Source organism: Hylobates moloch, unplaced genomic scaffold (assembly GCF_009828535.3).
Source record: "Hylobates moloch isolate HMO894 unplaced genomic scaffold, HMol_V3 SCAFFOLD_6, whole genome shotgun sequence".
NCBI lineage: Eukaryota > Metazoa > Chordata > Mammalia > Primates > Hylobatidae > Hylobates > Hylobates moloch.
Genome location: NW_026652281.1, coordinates 86,900,067 through 86,913,862, shown reverse-complemented (window position 1 = coordinate 86,913,862; position 13,796 = coordinate 86,900,067). Strand labels below are relative to the sequence as shown.

General features: G+C 47.0%; 1 long non-coding RNA gene across 1 annotated transcript; it reads left to right on the top strand.

Annotated features, from left to right (window-relative positions):
- Positions 1-1,508: 1,508 nt before the first annotated feature.
- On the top strand, positions 1,509-12,895 carry LOC131383701 (uncharacterized). Its single transcript, XR_009213937.1, has 2 exons — positions 1,509-1,612; positions 12,539-12,895. It is a non-coding gene; the product is annotated as an uncharacterized LOC131383701 (long non-coding RNA).
- Positions 12,896-13,796: the final 901 nt, after the last annotated feature.

Below are 13,796 nucleotides of genomic sequence, written 5' to 3'. Positions count from 1 at the left end.
ATCAGAACTGTCCATTAAGATTCTAAAGCAGCATTGCTGGCACGTTATTTTGCAATTCTTGTTAAGATTTGCCTCACTCGAATATCGCCTTGGAGTGTTCATGAAAATATACTGAATGCGTCACCTGTGGACGATGCTGGACACACTGAGGTTTTTCTTGGATTATTTTCCCAGTGGAGGCCACTCCTCTGCTCAGTTGGCATTTCACTTAACCTTGTTCATGTGACTGTGGTTATACTTATTCCACAGTATTTTTAAAGTCTTTTAATTTTTATTACCCCAAATAGCTTCACTTTTTCAATTTAACTTTCTCTCTGTGCTTGTGCCTTCAATCCTTTTTTTTTTTTTTTTTTTTTTTTTTTTAGGACAGAGTCTCATTCTGTTGCCCAGGCTGGAGTGCAGTGGTGTGATCTTGGCTCACTGCAAACTCCGCCTCCTGGGTTCAAGGCTGGGACTACAGGCATCTGCCACCACACCTGGCTAATTATTATATTTTTAGTAGAGACAGGGTTTCGCCATGTTGGCCAGGCTGGTCTTGAACTCCTGACCTCAAGTGATCTACCTGCCTTGGTCTCCCAAAGTGCTGGGATTACAGGCATGAGCCACTGCGTCCAGCCTGTGCCTTCAATACTTTTACAAAAAGATTTTCTGCTCCCCAGTAGGGAAAACATGCCGGCTGCTGTCATGAACACCTCTGGCACCCATGGACCCACCATAGGCCTTGCTGACAGGTTTTCGCTTTGGAGGAACTTGTAAGAACTTTGGGTCTCCCAGCAGGAATCCCTCGACGTCCGCCTGGGTGCACACCATGTGTAGGTAGATTCAGGTGCCCTCCCAGCCTTGTTGGTGTAGGGATGGATGATTCTGTTACCAGGGGCTTGGGACAGCCTTGTTTTGTTAGCGGCTGCCTTGTGGGAAAGCCTGCGACCCTGTGTCAAACACAGGGCCATTCCCGGTGCCTCTAGACAGCGCTCCCGGAAGAGCTCCACAGTACTTTTCACAGCCACTCCACAGAATCCCGCCAGCCTTGCTCCTCGGTTGTTGAGGGGAACCACCCCCGGGGCCTCTGTGGTCGACTCACTGTATGATGCTTGTGTTCCCTGGAGCCTCTGGGCAAATGAGTTGGCTTGAACTTGAACCCTCTTCTCTCTCCTGTGCTTGTTTGTGTATGATAAACTTTCCAAAGATGTTTGAAAAGTAAATGTTTGAATTGTGCATCCTTATTTGATCAATGTTTTGTACCTGTCAGCGCGTCGGACTGGAGTGGAGCTGCCTGGTCGTCTGGACTGTGGCAAGAGGGACAGGGAAGGAACGCGCCTCGGATGGCACCTAAGAGCTCTTTGCATCCTGACCGTTTCCCTCCGGCAGGGGCTGTCTTTTTAGGTAGAAATTAATTTAATACATTTTTTTTTTCTAGTAGAACCTTGCATCGTCTTTCCTGAGAATCACAATGACAAGAACACTATAACCCTTAGGGATTCTCAGATCTTAATACTTGAATAGGGTGATAGTGACAGTCGTTTTATAAGAATAACAACTTTTTGCTATTGGAGGAGTAATATGCACTCATGGCAGACAACTTGGAAGATTCAGAAATATCACAAGTGAAAAGGTACAGTGTCAACACCCCGAGATGGCTGCAGGTCCTCTTTCTTCTGTTTGCTTCCATGCTTTTCCTCCAGATAGACATGGCTTTATTTTTCAACTGTAGCTTACTGTCTCTTTCACTCATCAATAGAGCATAAACATCTCACCATGTCAATATTTATTCTTTTACCATATGTAGATACCACATTTAATCAATCCCTTGTTGAACATCTTGTTTGGCACCAGCGTTTTGTTGCTAGAGCTTTCCTGTGATAAGCATCTTTACTGATCCATCTTTGCTGACATCTGTTTAATAATTTCCTGAGGAAAAATTCTGAGAGATCAGAGTTTTTGAATCAAACAGAATGTGCACTTTTCCTAAAAACAAAATAAGAACAGATTTACTTAATCAGTGTCATTCATGTAGAAAATTAAAACTGAATCTGCATTCCTACAATCTGGAAGCAATGTTAACAGCCGGGTGAGCTGCCTTTCAATTTCTCATGGATGGGGTTGTGGGGTACATGTTGGGAAGCAGTGGTTAAGAACACAGAACTGAGCTACATGCCTCTGACTCTGGGCTCTGCTCCACCACTCACCAGTTACGTGACCCTGGCGAGTCACTTTAGTGCCCTTGGCTTCAGTTTCCTCCTCTGCAAAATGGGGACAATAAAAGTACCTACCTCATAAAATTGTAATAAAAATAAAATGGATTACCGTATATGAAGAGCTCAGAGGAGGCCCTGGCACATAGCAAGTACCATGTAAGTACTTACTATTATTTTATATCCATTTTTTCACTTAACTCACTCTTTGCATATCAGTGAATATAGATCCAATTATTCTCCAGTATCCTATAATAACAGCGTTCGTTAATTTTTTAAACTGGTCTTGAGCCTCTTGCTAGTATCTCCCTGCAATCCATTCTCAGAGCTGCGATGGATGGGCCCCCTTTTAATGGCCTTTAGATAGACATTTCTAAATCACATCTTCAGAAGGAGGACTTACTGTGCCTGTTTGAAAGTGAAACCACTGTTTTCCTATGACTGTGTCTAAGAGTGTTGTGCTTTGATGGGTGGCTTCATCCTATCACCTGGGCAGAAGTGAAATTGTGAAAACAATTGGGAGCGTAGCCTTTATGGTTAAACTCAAGTGACTGAGTCTCCTACAGCTGTAAGGAGCTGCCACTTTGGCCCAGAGGCCAAAATGCACATCAGCAACCAGGAATTCCAGAACTGTTTCTTGCTGTTACCATCTCCGCCTCCCTTTTATAGGATAGAAAACACGGGGACTTTTGAGAAGGAAAATTATCTAACAACTGACAGCTAGTCAGGACCCACAGCAAAGAAGGAATTGTTTAGTTTATTGTTTTCGTCTTAAGTTGCCCCATCCTTTAGAATGTTTTAACTGGAAAAATAATTCATGGAAAAACTTACTAACAGTTAACAAAAACTTAGAATGAAAAGTAAATCCCTCTCCTCCCCAAGACCCTAGTCTCCCAGAGGCAACCACTGTTATGGGTTTTGTGTGTTCTAGAAATTCTACTCCTATACAGCTGTGTCCTTATTGATTTTCCAGGAATAAGAGTATACTACAACATTGTTCAATCTTTTGCTTCTTTCATATAACAGTGTAAAATGGCTTTCATTTTTCTTAACCTGTCTGCAGAATGTTTGGCGCTAACATCCATCAGTGGTGAATGAGCCTGTGACGAAATGATTGAACAGAATGCCTCTCATCACATGTAGGGGCAATTATTTTCTCTCCAGCTGCCAAACCTCTCTAAAAGGTCTTTCTAAAAGGACCTCTCTAAAAGGTCCTACAAAAGTTAAATGAAATCGCTTCTTCTGCCCATCAACTAATGCAAACTGACCCCCTGCAGAACCTGGTGGAATGTGGCATTTCAAGGCCGAGTTTAGCAGCTTGACTGTGCAGCTGTGGATCCCTGAAGGGACACAGCCTCCCTTCTTGGGCCGCAGCTTCATTTTTAAAATGAGGAATTCAGTATCTAAGGGGAGCCTCACAAAGTCAAGACCTCTGTCTCGTCCTCCATCATGTCACCCACTTCTGGAACAGCATCCAGGAATGCAGAAGGCCACCATGAATTACAAGCTCCCTCCCAGTCTCGCATCCCATTCTTCTGTTTCGTATTTTCTGCCCTACGCAGAGTCCTTCAGCAAGGAGACCTGGGCTCTGCCAGGACAGTGGTCCCTCACTGCATGGCAGTCACGGTCACCGACAGGAGCAGGAAGAGGGATGGGACACTGGCCAGCAGGGCCCATGTACTGAGGAGGGGCTTCTAGAACCAGGCCCTGTCCTTTCACAGCCACAAACCAGCTGGTTTCTGTGTCCACCTGCATTGTAAAATGGCCCATTTCATTGCCAGGAGAGGTGACCATGCTGGTCATTTTCACCCTGCAACTGACAAACCTCAGTACAGAAGTCTCTTCTGAGAGCATGACAGCTGCTAGTTATATGTATAAACGTGTAGGTGCTTACGAACATTATTTCATTTAATCCTCACAGTGACACTCTGGAGTGGGTACATCTTATGATCTCAGGTTAGGACACTTGGACAAGGCCACTCAGCTAACAAGGAGCAGAACTGAGCCTTGAGCCCAGGTCTGTGTGATGGCAAACCCCAACCTTTAACCCCCATGCCATGAGCAGGGGGACTTTGAAGGGGAGGGTTTACTTCTCACTTTGGCTTTGTCGATAAACCCCACTGTGTGACCTGGGCAAACTCCTCTCCTCTGGGCCTCAGTTTTCCCATTTGAACAATTAGAAAGATTCGTGTCATTTCTAAGACTTTCAGAGCTTTGCATGTTCCAATTCTGGGATATTTGAGCTGCCTCGAGGTCAAGAGACATGTGGCATAGTCAAAGGCTGAGGCAGGAGGATGGCTTGGGGCCGGAAGTTTGAGACCAGCCTGGGCTAACACAGTGAGACCTTATCTCTTAAAAAAACAGGCCGGGCGCGGTGGCTCACGCTTGTAATCCCAGCACTTTGGGAGGCCGAGGCGGGCGGATCACGAGGTCAGGAGATCGAGACCACGGTGAAACCCCGTCTCTACTAAAAATACAAAAAATATTAGCCGGGCGTGGTGGCGGGCGCCTGTAGTCCCAGCTACTTGGAGAGGCTGAGGCAGGAGAATGGCGTGAACCCGGGAGGCGGAGCTTGCAGTGAGCCGAGGTTGCGCCACTGCACTCCAGCCTGGGCGACAGAGCGAGACTCCGTCTCAAAAAAAAAAAAAAAAAAACAATTAGCTGAGCGTGGTGGCATTCAGCTGTAGTCCCAGCTACTTGGGAGGCTCAGGTGAGAGGATTGCTTGAGCCCGGGAGTTGGAGACTACAGTAAGCAGTGACCCCACCACTACACTCCAGCCTGGATAGAGACCCTGTCTCAAAAAAATAAAGACAATAGAGGGGGACAGCCACTACTGGAACCTGGGAGCTGCTCCATCTTGCCCATCCAGACCCCACGTGTCTGCTCCTACATTGCACCACGTAGGAATGGCAGCTGGGCAGTGCGTTCATGCCTAGGGCACGGAGAAGACAAACAGAGTAGCACAGATGTTGCTGGGCTTGCGGCTTGTCCTCTGAGGGAGAGAGGCAGTTACACAGACCCACGGGCACCTGCTGATGGGCACAGAGCAGAGAGAACCCCCCTGCTGCCTGCCACAGGGCTGAGGAACCAGCAGGCACCCCCCCATCAGGGCTTTCCTTTCAGAATGGACAGAGAAGCCGGCAGACCCAGCCCTGCCCTGATTCATGTGAGCCGTTCTGATGCTTCTGAATCACATTTCCACCTGGTATCCTCTCCTTAGTGAGTACCATTGCTTTCAGAATTTCCCTAGAAATAAATGTCCTCACACACTGAGAATTTGTTTAAGGCTCTTGGTTCTTGGGAGAAAAGGATTCTGGATGCCTCCAAAAAGTCGACCAAAAAGAGTTAGTAGAGAAGGAGAAAGACCCATTTTGGGGAGCTGCAGTTTGTGATTATCAGCAGAGTGATTTGGTAAGTGGCTTCTGGGAGTTATTGCTTCCCGGCCCCACCCAGCCCACACACCTGCCTTTCAGGTCTCCCTTATTCTACCAGTGATGCAGCCATGGCTTCAGGGTCCCCTTGGAAGCAACCTCGGGCTGCTGGGGCCCTTCTTGCCCAGCCCCATGTGCCTGCTCTATGCTGCACCACCTACCACGCTAGGCAGCTGGAAGTTGCGTTTTTTGCCTACCCCTCTGGGTAACTGCATTCCAGTGTGGCTGTTTCTGAACATGCAGAGGGCACGCTGGGAGCATCATGCCATGATGCTTGGCAGGGGCTTCTCTCCCTGTTCTGTAGGGGAGGATCGATGGTCAGAGGCTTTCTGGAAAACAAACACTCTATCAGTACATCGTAGGAGCTTTACAAACATTGTGCTTCGATCCGTGATTTCTTCTTTGGGGTCCACCTCTTAAGGAAATGAAGGATTTGAACTGCGGACAGAAATGCTTCTGACAAATCTGTCATAAGACTTGAGGGTCAGAAACCCAACGCAAACAGAGGCAGGCATGGGAATGTATTAGCTAATGTGATCGAGAAACGTCAAGGCGTATCTAGCCTTCAGCACAGCTGGACCCAGGGGCTCATGTGCTGCTGTTTGCTCTCCTGGTGGCAGAATGCCTGTCAGCGGCTCGGGGCCTTCCTCTTAACTGAAGGAGCCCCAGTAGACAGGAGGAGAGACTCTTCACAAGGGTTCCACACTTGTCCTAGAACAAAAGCACTGGCTCTGATTGGGCCACTTGCTCATCCTGACCCATCGCTGTGTACAGAGGGATAGAATAAGCCAATTGGTCAGGCCTCAGCCATTCCCTCTCCTGGACCTGAGGAGGCAAAAGCCATTCCCGCGTGGGCCACACTGTGAGGCAGGGATCCTGGAGGGTACTTGGAGTGCTCCTGTCAAGAGTGAGACCTTTCGTGATGGCTTACTCCTGTGATCCCAGTACTTTGGGAGGCTGAAACAGGAGGATGGCTTGAAGTCAGGAGTTGGAGACCAGCCTGGGCAACATAGTGAGACCCAGTCTCTACAAACAATTTTAAAAATGAGCCAGGCAGGGTGGCACATCTGTAGTCCCAGCTACTCAGGAGGCTGAGGCAGGAAGATCACTTGAGACCATGAGGTCAAGGCTGCAGTGAGCTTTGGTTGCACCACTGAAGTCCACCCTGGGTGACAGAGTGAGACCATGGCTCTTTTAAGGAAAAAAGAAAAAGAAGGGTGAATGCTAGACAGGCAAAGGTTGCTGAAGCCTATGATTTCCACACAGCGTCATGCAAAAAAGTGAGAAGTGCAACCCACAAGCAGCTCTGGAAGAATGGCTTAAATTGCAGCTTATTCCTAAGGTGGAATATTATGCAGCCATTAAAACATACATTAGAATTAAATTTATGGGGAAAATCTCATGATCGAATTTATGCTAGAATGTGTTAAAAAATAGGTTACAAAGTACATATACAGTATAGGTTCAACTGTGTAAAGTATATTTATGCTTTGAAAAATGCTGAAAGAAAATATGCAAAAACTTTCATAGTAATTATGGCAACAGGCATGAATTTTATTCTGTAATCTTTTTTCTTTTCTTTTCTTTAAAACATTAAAGTACCCATTATACGAATGCCTAAGGAACAAACATTAATTTAAAGAATCCAACCTGCAGAATGATTTCCACTTGAGCAGCATGAGGCTAGACTGCAGCCACGTGGGAACCAGAGTTGGGGAAGGGTAAAGACAGGCAGGGGTGTGGAGAGGGAGGGGAGAAAGCAGCTCTGCCAAGTCTACACATTTCAACCTTAAAGAAAGCTGCAAGCAGGTCTTGGCCCAACTGGAAGCAAATTGTGGGAGGCATGGTTGGGAATGGGTTCCCTTAATTCCCCAAGGCTTAACTCATAAGCCCTCATCCACAGGTTTGTTTGTTCATTCAGTCAGGCACTCCTTCATGCAGTAGATGAGTGTCCCTGTGTGCCAGAGAATGTGGAAGGAAACAAGTCATGTCCACGTCCTCCGGAAGTTCACAGTGTAGTCTGAGGACACACATGCACGTGATGCTATCATTGGCTTTCCGTGTGTTGTGGGCCTGGTTGATGTCAGTCATTGGCAGGGGAGGCTTTGGGAGGAAGCCTGGACACCATGTGAACGCAGCAGCTGATTTTGAGGGAGGGACAGTGGGGTGACCCCTCATGAGCTTGGCACGAGAGGGACCAGTGGGCAATTGGCCTGACTCTGTCTCCCAGGCCTAAGCAAGGCATTGTGGTTACCAGGTTCTGGACAGAAACTGACATCTGGCGGGTGGTCAGATAGTGTGGGGTGGGGATGTGGAGGGCCCAAGGGAAGAAGTGAAGTGGGCACATGGGCAGAGGGGAGAGCAGGGGGTCCTGCAAGCAAGGCAGAGAGCAGCATAGCAGGTAGAAGGGAGGTGGCCTCATGCCCAGGGTCCCAGCTTTCCTAACGCAGCAAACAGGCCCGAGCTCTGAGACCTGCGGAAGCCACAGTGTCTCTCCTAGAAAAGGGGAATGTATCCTGCTCTGCTTGGGGAGTCTGATGGGGACCAGGGCTAATGAACCGAGGCACCTGGGCTGGAGTCAGGTAGACAGTAGGAGCACAGTTCCCAGGAGGAGGGCAGGAGAGAAACCTGTGGCCCACTTAGCTGGCACCTTGACCTCAGCCATACCAGAAGGTAGTCGGTGTGGCAGATTTTATTTTCTAAAGAGAGCCACGGCTGTCTTCCGTCCATCATGTTCTCTTGTAATGTGACCTTGCCACTCTGCATGGCTTCTAAGCATAGGTCATATGCTTCCACCAGCTCCCCCCACTCTTCCTCCCTTCCCTCCCTCCCTCTCCAGGGATGCTCACCTTTGGAAACTGGCCACCATGCTTCAAGGAAGCCCAGGCCACATGAGGAGGTCATGTGTAGGTTTGTCCATGGGGAGGTCGTGTGTAGACATGTGTATAGGGAGATCACATGTAGGTATGTGGGCTGACAGCCCCTATTGAGGTCCCAGTGGACCTAAGGCATCAAAAGTGAGTGAGGGAAACTTGCAGATGACTCCAGCCTCAGTTCCCACCTGAGTGCAACCATGTATAAGACCCTGAGTGAGAACCGAGCTGAGCCCAGTTAAGCTCCAGAACCATGACAGATAACAAAAATGGCTGTTGTTGTTTTCGGCCACTGAATTTTGGGTGGTTGGTTGTGCTGCAGTAGATAATCCGAACAATTAGTTTTTCTTTTTGCAATAGACTTGTTTGTTTTTTTTTTTAACAGCAGTTTTAGGTGCACTGGAAAATTAAGCAGAAGGTACAGAGATTTCCCATATATTTCCAGTTTGTACACATGCACAGCCTCCTTCATTATCAACATCCTCCACCGGACGGGTGCATTTGTTACCACTAATGAACCTACACTGACACATTATTATCACCCAAAACCCATGGTTTACATTTGGGTTCACTCTTGGTGTTATGCATTCTATGCGTTTGGCCAAATACATAATGACATCTATGCACTATTCTGGTATCATACAGAGTAGTTTCACTGCCCCGAAAATCCTCTGTGTTCTATTTATCCTTCCCTCCCCACAACCCCTGGCAACCACTGATCCTTTTACTGGCTCCATAATTTTGCCTTTTCCAGAATGTCATAGAGTTGGAATCATACAGTATGCACGTATCCTTTCAGCTTGGCTTCTTTCACTTAGTAATATGAATATAAGATTTCTTCACATCTTTTCATGGCTTGATAATTCTTTTTTTTTCTTTTGTCTTTTCTTTCTTTTTTTTTTTTTTTTTTTGAGATGCAGTCTCACTCCAGGCTGGAGTGTAGTGGTGCCACTGCAGCTCATTGCATCCTTGACATCCTGAGCTCAAGCAATCTTCCTGCTTCAGCCTCCCAAGTAGCTGGGACCACAGGTGTGCATCACCATGCTCGATTAGTTTATTTTTATATTTTGTAGAAATGGGGTCTCCCTATGTTGCCCAGACTGGTATCAAACTCCTGGCCTCAAGTGATCCTCCTGCCTCAGTCTGCCAAAGTGCGGGGATCACAGGCATGAGCCACTATGCCTGGCTTTATTTCTTTTTAGTACTGAATAATATTCCATTTTCTGGTTGTGTCACAGTTGATTTATCCATTTACCTACTGAAGAACATCTTGGTTGCTTCCAAGTTTTGGCAATTATGAATAAAGCTGCCATAAGCATCCCTGGGCAGGCTTTTGTGTGGACACAAATTTTCAATTCATCTGAGATAGATACCAAGGAGTGTCACTCCTGGATCATACCGTTAGAGTATCTTTCTTTTTATAAGAAACTGCCAGACTGCTTTCCAAAGCAGCCACGCCATTTTGCATTCCCACCAGCAATGAATGAGAGTCTCTGTTGTTGCACATCATCACCAGCATTTGGTGCTGTCAGTGTTCTGGATTTTGGCCATTCTAATATGTGTGTAGTGGTATCTCATCGTTGTTTTAATTTGCATTTCCCTAATGACAGTGATATTGAGCATCTTTTCATATGCTTATTTGCCATTTGTATATCTTCTTCAGTGAGGTGTCTGTTTTGGCAAAAGATGGTCATTTGCCCATTTTTTAATCCAGTTGTCTGTTTTCTTATTGTTGAGGTTTTAGAGTTCTTTGTCTATTTTAGATAACAGTCCTTTATCACATATGTGTTTTGCAAATATTTTCTCCCAGTCTGTGGCTTGCCCTCCCATTATCTTGACAGTGTCTTTCAGAGAGCCAAAGCTTTTTAATTTTAATGAAATCCAGCTTATCAATTATTTCTTCCATGGATTATGCCTTTGATGTTGCATTTTAAAAGTCATTGCCAAACCCAAGGTCACCTAAATTTTCTCCTATGTTATCTTCTAGGATTTTTATAGTTTTCATTTTACGTTTAGATTTCTGATCCACTTTGAGCTAATTCTTGTGAAGGATGTAAGGTCTGTGTTGAGTTAATTCTTGTGAAGGGTGTAAGGTGTGCGTCTAGATTCACCTTTTTGCATGTGGATGTACAGTTGTTCCAGCACCATTTATTGAAAAGACCATCTTTACTCCCTTGAATTGCCTTTGCTCCTTTGTCGAAGATCAATTGACTATATTTATGTGGGTCTATTTCTGGGCTGTCTACTCTGTTCCATTAATCTAGTTGTCTATTCTTTCATTAATACCTCAGTCTTCATTACTGTAGCTTTGCCGTAAGTCTTGAATTCAGGTAGGGGCAGTCCTCTGACTGTTCTTTGGTATTAAGTTAGCTATTTTGGTCTTTTACCTTTTCATATAAACTTTAGAATCAGTTTATTGATATGCATAAAATAACTTGCTGGAGTTTTAATTGGGATTGTGTTGAATCTATAGAATTTGGGAAGAACCGATATCTTGATACAATTAAGGCTTCTTATCCATCAACAAATAATATTTCTCTCTATTATTTAGTTCTTCTTTGATTTCTTTCATCAGAGTTTTTTAGTTCCCCTCATATAAATATTCTTGCATATTTTGTTAGATTTATGCCTAATTCATTCTTTTGGGTGCTAATGTAAATGGTATTGTGTTTTTAATTTCAAATTCTACTTGTTCATTCCTAGTATATAGGAAAGTGACTGACTTTTGTATAATAACCTTTATCCTGCAACCTTGCTATAATTGCTTAATTCCAAGAGGAATTTTTGTTCCATTCTTTTGGATTTTCTGCGGTCAGAACAGTTTGTTAAAACTTATACCCTACTTCTTTGCTACTAAGATCTCATCTACCTAGTGATAGATTTTGTTGGGGAATGGGTAGGAACTGAGAGGAGGAAAAGAGCTATCCTGCTGTGAAAGGTGCATAATAATTGTAAAATGGATACTAATTTAAGGAACTTTAAAATATATGAGAAAATATGCATCATAGATCAGTCTTTTTCCTAGAAGCACAGCGCACCGTGAACTCCTTCTTAGAGCAGAAGATGCATTAGTGTCGGGGCTTCATGGCTCCAGGTTGCCAGGGGTGGGATGCCAGGAGCTAAGACCCAGGCTGTCTAGGGAGCTATGGGTGTCTGGGCAGCCCCAGATCTGCATGGGGCCAAAAGCCTGGTGTTCTGGGATTGGAGATTCAGTAGTGCAGCTCTTGTCCACCCTGAGGCCTTTTCCAAGCAGCCAGTGTCCGGGGTCTCAGTCCACAGGTTGCCAAATTGGTGCTTGTACTTTTTTCTGTGTTTGAGCATAAAATATCAACTTCTAGGCATGAAAGAGCCAAACAAATGAACAACAACAACCCAAGGATAACAAAACACCACTTTTTGCAGTGGACATGTGTGGTTTCCTTCCGCAGGGATTTTCCGCTCACAGCCCTTTGACAGCCCTGTGGAACATCTCAACCCCAGGGACTGACTTCCCAAGCCCGGGCTACAGAGGCCGTCATGTGACTTGGGCCTGGCCAATCAGCATATTCCATTGGCTTGGCCTTGGTGATTGATTCAGGGATGGTCCCGTGATTCCAGCTAGTCCGGTGAGAGCCCTGCTCAGGACTTCTGCCAGGACTTCCTGGGAACCCCGCAGGTGTACCCTTTCTGGTGGGACTGCCAAACCCTTAGGACGTCATCCTCGAACTGGGATCGGGTAGGGAACAACCTAAGGGAGGGGATGGCGAACCTGCCTGAGTGAAGACACAGATGACAGCGCAGGCAAGGAGCAGGTTCCTGATATGATTGTCAGAGGCCCTGGGTCCTGGTGCTAGAAGGCAGCCGCACCCTGGCATTTTCAGATACTAGAACCAGCGACCCCCTTTCATACTGAATCCTGTTTGACTGGGTGTTTATCACTTGACTGACATCCTCTAAGAATTGTGCAGTGGGCCGTGTGCAGCCAGCCACCTCCTTCCGGAAAGACAAACTCTCAACTCTTTCAGAAAATAGGCTGTGTCTGTGCCTCTCTCTCCTTCCTAGAACCTGAGGACGTCCCTCCTGACTCCCCACGCCTGGGGCTGACCTGCACGCCCTCCGAGCCACATTACCCGCGCAGCCTTGCCTGGCGATCGCGCTGAGCAGCACCTACCTGGTATGCAGCTGCTTGAGCATCCGTCTGTCTTTCTGTCTTCTCTTCCGGAGAATATGAGTCCTGGGGAGCTGGAGCCCAATCGGTCCTCCCTCCCCTACAGGCCTGGGCACCCTACCTGGCACTTGCCCGGTGCTCTGTGAACTGAATGGGAAAAGGAAAGCAGACCAAGTCACCTAGAAAGCAGGCATGGGACGAGGAAAGATCACTGGTCTTAGAATCCAAAAGTAAAGGGCGGCATCGTGGCACTGCAGCTCTCTGGCTATTTGCTTGGGCAAATCCTGGCTTTCATCTCCAGCTGCCTCGTCCATGGCAGAGAGATCATGGGTCTAACCCTCATTGTGTCACAGTGAAAGCATGCTCAGGGCCAGCATGTGGGGCTCTCACAGAGGTTCCTCCTATTCCCTGGGCATTCGCCCAGAGCTGTGTGTTTTACACTTGCAGTCCCCTCCAAACCTCCCTGCTACTGGATCCGGAAGGCTCCATTTTACAGATGAGCAAACTAGACGCAGTGAGGTTGAGTCAGTTGCTCAATGCCACACAGCTGGTCATCGAAGAAGGCTGCCCTTGAGCCCAGATCTGCTCACCCCAGAACCCTGGGTCCTAGCTTTTAGGCTCTGGTCTCTCTGAGGCTGGAAGGGCTTCCCTGAGCAGTGGCCAAGCCAAGAGGTGCCGTAGGGGAACAGTTTTGTTGTGGTTGTAGAGTCAGGGTCTCCCTGTGTTACCCAGGCTGGTCTCAAGCTTCTGGGCAAGTGATCCTCCCACTTTGGCCTCTTAAAGCGCTGGGATTACAAGTGTGAGCCACCACACCTGGCTGGCCTAGGAAAACTTAAACCCATCTCACATCTCCCCCATCCCCTCCCACCCCTGAGTGAAATTTATGGTTTAGGTAAAGACGGTGTGCCTGTCCTTCAGCTTCAAGACCAGCCCGCAGCCTCTGCTCCTGAGGCAGGCTGCCAATCTCCTAGCCTGTCCAGCCTGCCCCTACTCGGTGAGCTGACGAGACAAGGAGTGGGGCTAGGATGCTCTGAGCCAGACCACACTTGAGCTTCCGGGGAGCCAACACAGGGAGATCCTGTCCTGGGCTCCAGGCCTTTCTGAGACAAAACCCCTCCATCTACATGTCTCAGTTGGTGCCTGGTCCTGGGT